Source organism: Heterodontus francisci, chromosome 23, assembly GCF_036365525.1.
Source record: "Heterodontus francisci isolate sHetFra1 chromosome 23, sHetFra1.hap1, whole genome shotgun sequence".
Taxonomy (NCBI): Eukaryota; Metazoa; Chordata; class Chondrichthyes; order Heterodontiformes; family Heterodontidae; genus Heterodontus; species Heterodontus francisci.
Window position 1 is genome coordinate 61,386,600 of NC_090393.1, and position 6,124 is coordinate 61,392,723.

Here is a 6,124-nt window from a genome sequence, read left to right on the forward strand (position 1 = left end):
CCTCTCATGCTTGTGGTACACACTGTGCAAACTCTCACACTTGTGGTACACATTTCTGCAACCTCCCATACTTGTGGTACACACTCCTGCAACCTCTCAGATTTGTGGTACACACTCCTGGAGCCTCTCAGATTTGTGTTACACGCTCCTGCAACCTCTCATGCTTGTGGTACACATTCCTACAACCTCTCATGCTTGTGGTACACACTGTGCAAACTCTCACACTTGTGGTAAACATTTCTGCAACCTCCCATACTTGTGGTACACACTCCTGCAACCTCTCAGATTTGTGGTACACACTCCTGCAACCTCTCAGATTTGTGGTACACACTCCTGGAGCCTCTCAGATTTGTGTTACACGCTCCTGCAACCTCTCATGCTTGTGGTACACATTTCTGCAACCTCTCATACTTGTGGTACACACTCCTGCAATCTCTCAAATTTGTGGTACATACTTCTGCAACCCCTCACACTTGGGGCACACACTCCTACAACCTCTAAAACTTGTGGTACATACTCCTGCAATTTCTCACACTTGTCGTGCACATTGCTCTACCCTTTCAGGTCCACACGCATCATCATAATTTTCCACCTACCTAATTGAAATCTACCAAATGCATGCTCCCAGTACGCAGCCTCATCTGCTGAAAGCAGGGATCGGGAATTCCCGCATTCCACCCTATGAGACTCTGAGCTGGGTGCATGTACTTGTAGAATTCGTCCTCTATCTCATACAAACCTGGAACAGCCCAAGTTACTTCAAACCAGTTGGGTCACAAGGAAGGGCCAGTACAAGATCAGACCCAGGTTTTCCTCCAGATGCTCCCTTCTCCCTCTCTGGTTTTCTTTGTATGTGCTCAGCCCAGTATTCAATCTGGGCCCACACCTGCTCAGGCCCCTTTTCCCTCTCCCTAACATCCCAATCTGGGCTTTGCCAGTTGGAATTCCTGCTGTGTGGAGAGAGAATGAAAGAAAGAGAAAAATTGTGAGAGACAGAATGTGTGAGAGAGGATTATAGAGACTGCAAGAGAGAAAGAATGTGTGAGAGGGCTAGAGAGAGCAAGAGAGAAAGAATAAAACAGACAGCGTGAGAGAGATTAAGAAGGAGAGATAAAATGAGAAAGAATTAGGGAGAAAAGAAAGCAAGACCGAGGGAGAAAGAGTGAGGGTGAGTTAGAGAAAAAGCAGCTGTGTGCAAATATATTTTTTGTCTCATCACCTTTTTTAAAATGTATCTGAAAAGGAAAACTAGTACATTACACACTGAACGAATAAATGCATTAAGCAGTGACATATGCAATCTAATATAGATCAATGTAAAATGCAGTATTGGAAGTGAAAATGGGTGATTGTGTACTCTCTGAATGGTGTTCAGCTGACTAAAGATGAGGTTGGAGGAGATCTGAGGCTGTTGGTAGAATAGATATTTAACATATCAAGTGTTGTAGAGGAGCAATTAGCAAAGCACCAAGATTGCTTACCCAGTGTAGCCAGAATAACAGAGTATAAATCAGTGAAAGTAAAGCTGAGGCTGTTTAGGGCCCTAGTCAGATTACACCTGGAGCGCTCTATCTAATTCTGGTTGCTGAACACAAAGGGGGACAATCAAACCAGATAGTAATGTAGCTGAAAAGCTGTCAAGATGAATCCCCAACATCAGAGGATTGAACCTGGAGAAACTGGTAAACGTAGAAAACATAGAAAATAGGAGCAGGAGTAGGCCATTTGGCCCTTCGGGCCTGCTCCGCCATTCAGAAAAGATCTTGGCTGCTAGTCTAATTCAGTACCCTGTTCCCACTTTCTCCCCATATCCCTTGATTCCTTTGGCATTAAGAAATATATCTATCTCCTTCTTGAATATGTTTAATGACTTGTCCTCCACTGCCTTCTGCAGTAGAGAATTCCACAGGTCCACTCTCTGAGTGAAGAAATTTCTCCTCATCTCGGTTTTAAATGGCATACCCCGAATCCTGAGACTATGACCCCTGGTTCTGGACTCCCCAGCCATCGGGAACATCCTCCCTGCATCTAGCCTGTCTAGTCCTGTTAGAATTGTATAGGTTTCTATGAGATCCCCTCTATTCTTCTAAACTTCAGTGAATATAGGCCTAGTCAACTCAATCTCTCCTCGTACATCAATCCTGCCATCCCAGGAATCAGCCTGGTAAATCTTCTTTGCACACCCTCCATGGCAAGAACATCCTTTCTCAGATATGGAGACCAAAACTGCACACAATACTTCAGATGTGGTCTCACCAAGGCCCTGTATAACTGCAGTAAGACATCTTTTCTCCTGTACTCAAATCCTCTTGCAATGAAGGCCAACATACCATTCACCTTCCTAACTGTTTGCTGCACCTGAATGCTTGCTTTCAGCGATTGGTGTACAAGGACACCCAGTTGCACCTCCCCCTTTCCCAATCTATCACCATTCAAATAATCTATCTTTCTGTTTTTACAACCAAAGTGGATAACCTCACATTTATCCACGTTATACTGCATCTGCAATGCATTTGCCCACTCACCCAACTTGTCCAAATCACATTGGAGCCTCTTTGCATCCTCCTTACAGCTCACATTCCCCCCCAGCTTTGTGTCGTCTGAAAACTTGGAAATGTTACATTTAGTTCCCTCACCCAAGTCACTAATATATATTATGAATAGCTGGGGCCCAATCACTGATCCCTGCGGTACCCCACTAGTCACTGCCTGCCACCCGGAAAAAGACCAGTTTATTCCTACTCTCTGTTTCCTGTCTGCCAACCAATGCTCAATCCATGCCAGTATATTACCCCCAGTTCCATGTGCTTTAATTTTGCACACTATCCTCTTATGTGGGACCTTATCAAAAACCTTCTGAAAATCCAAATACACTGCATCCACTAGTTCTCCCTTAACTATTCTACTAGTTACATCTTCAAAAAACTCCAGTAGATTTGTTAAGCATGATTTCCCTTTCATAAACCCATGCTGACTTTGTCCAATCCCGTTTATGCTTTCCAGGTGTTCTGCTATCACATCCTTTATAATAGACTCTAGCATTTTCCCCACTACTGATGTAAGGCTAACTGGTCTGTAATTCCCTGTTTTTTCTCTCCCTCATTTTTTAAATAGTGGGGTTACATTTGCCACTCTCCAATCTGTAGGAACTGCTCCAGAGTCTAGAGAATTTTGGAAGATGACCACCAATGCATCCACTATTTCCAGGGCCTCTTCCTTTAGTACTCTGGGATGTAGATTATCAGGCCCTGGGGATTTGTCAGCCTTTAACCCCATTAATTTCCTTAGCACTATTTTTTTTATTAATACTGAGTTCCTTCAGTCCCTCCATCTCATTAGACCCTTGGTTCCCTAACATTTCTGGGAGGTTATTTGTGTCCTCCTTTGTGAAGACAGAACCAAAGTATGTGTTTAATAGTTCTGCCATTTCTTTGTTCCCCATTATAATTTCCCCTGTTTCTGACTGTAAGGCACCAACATTTGTTTTCACTAATCTTTTTCTCATAACATATTTATAGAAGCTTTTGCAGTCAGTTTTTATGTTCCCCGCAAGTTTACTCTCATACTCTATTTTTCTCCACTTAATCAACCTCTTTGTCCTCCTTTGCTGAATTCTAAACTGCTCCCAATCCTCAGACTTGCTGCTTTTTCTGGCAATTTTTTATGCCTCCTCTTTGGATCTAATACGATCACTAATTTCTTTTGTAAGCCATGGTTGAGCCACCTTTCCGGTTTTATTTTTGTGCCAGATAGGAATGAATAATTATTGTAATTCATGCACACATTCTTTAAATATTATCCATTGCCTATCCACTGTCAACACTTTTAGTAAAGTTCCCCAATCTACCATAGCCAACTCACGCCTCATACCTTCGTAGTTTCCTTTATTTAGATTCAGGACCCTAGTTTCAGATTCAACCACTTCACTCTCCATCTTAATGAAGAATTCTATCATGTTATGGTTGCTCCTCCCCAAGGGACCCCGCAGAACAAGATTGTGAATTAATCCTTTCTCATTGCACAATACCCAGTCTAGGATAGCCTGTTCTCTAGTTGGTTCCTCAACGTATTGGTCTAAAAAACCATCACGTACACACTCCAGGAAATCCTCCTGTACAGTATTATTGCCAATTGGTTTGACCAATCTATATGTGGATTAAAGTCACCCATGGTTACATTTGTACCCTTATTGCATGCGTCTCTAATTTCCTGTTTAATGCCATCCCTTACATCTCCACTACTGTTTGGGGGCCTATAGACAACCCCCACCAACGTTTTCTGCCCCTTGGTGTTTCTTAGCTCCACCCATACAGATTCCACATCATGATTTTCCGAGCCAATATCCTTCCTCACTATTGCATTGATTTCCTCCTTTACTAACAACGCTACCCACCTCCTTTCCCTTTTTGCCTGTCCTTCCTAAATATTGAATACCCCTGGATGTTCAGTTCCCATCCTTGGTCACCCTGTAGCCATGTCTCCATAATCGCAACTATATCATAACCGTTTATATCTATTTGCGTTGTTAATTCATCTACCTTATTGCGAATGTTCTGCGCATTAAGACACAATGCCTTTAGACTTGTCTTTTTAACATTGTTAGTCATCTTAGCTTTATTTTGCACTATGGCCCCATTTGTTTCTTGCCCTTGTTTTCTCTGCCTTCCACTTTTACTTCTTACCTTTCTGTCTTTCATTTCTATCCTTGTTTCCCCCTCCTCTGTCTCCCTGCTCAGATTCCCATCCCCGTGCCATTCTAGTTTAAACCCTATCCTGTTACCTTGAAAGGAGTGAGAGGGGTACCTTTTAGAAAGATATATTACATGGTACATAAATCATAAATCTGTGCTGTCTGTGACACATTATGGGAAAATCCTGCCAGGACAAAATCACAAATGTGGCAGTCCTCTCAAAGGCAGAGCTCCCAAGTGTGTTGGCACTAATCAAACAGAGGCAGCTTTGGTGGATAGGACACGTCCGCAGGATGGAAGATGGTTGCATACCCAAGGACCTTCTATATGATGAGGTAGCCGGGGCCAGATGACCAGTAGGGTGCCCAAAACTCCGCTTCAAGGATGCTTATAAGCTTGTCATAAAGGTCCTAAATGTCAACTATCGCACCTGGGAGTCACTAGCTGGTGAAAGAGGGAAATGGTGACACATCCTGTGGACTGGTGTGCACTACCACAATGATCAGTTGCTACAGGAACTTGGCAACAGGCGCTAACATCAAAAACAGCAACTCACAGCGTCACTTGGCAGCTTCACGTGCGGCACTTGTGGCAGAACCTGCCTCTCAAGGATTGACCGTCACAGCCATCAACAAAGGTGCACCAAGAGACGACATCCCACTGAAATGGATTGTTCGCTGCATGTCCATCATCTTTCATAGATGGAAGGATGCCAACCATAAATGGTAAAGTAAGAGCACTATGTTGAGGTAGGCCACAAGTTTGGGGAGTGGAGTGGGTTGGGTTGAGATGGAGGCGCAATCTTAGGATCAAACTGATGAAAGGGGAACTTGTTTAGACGGCAATACATTTGTCCTCAAGAAAGATCACTCAATACCTGGATACAAGCAACCTGTGGAAAAGGTTTCCAGGTTAGCCATTGGAGGCAAAACTCCAGAACTAGTTTGATGATGTTACAGGGCTGGTGGGGGGTGGGGGGGGGGGGGGGTGGTGGGGGGCGGCAGGGATGATTTTCCCACCTTGGAGGATAAAGCCTCAACATGTGCAGTAACATTAACCACTATAACTACTGTATCACTGTAACTCTGTCATTATCCTGTTTGTTTTTTGGATCTTGCTGTGAGAAAATTGAGTGCCGTGATTTTTGGCTTAACAGGGGTGACTGCACCTTCAAAAGTAATTCATTGACTGTGAAGTGCTTTGAAACTTGTAAGGAGATGAAAGATGCTTTGTAAATCACTTGTATGGAGCACAAACACTGGTATGGACCTGTCATGCTGAATTACCTGTTTTTATGCTGTAAATACTTTGTAATAAATGCAATCTCTCCAATTGTGTCTACTTTTTTTAAAAGATAATTGATTTTTCTTTACTTCAAAATTAAAGAGAAAAGATGTGATATATTTTGGCTTTCCCACAGCACCCAGACACTG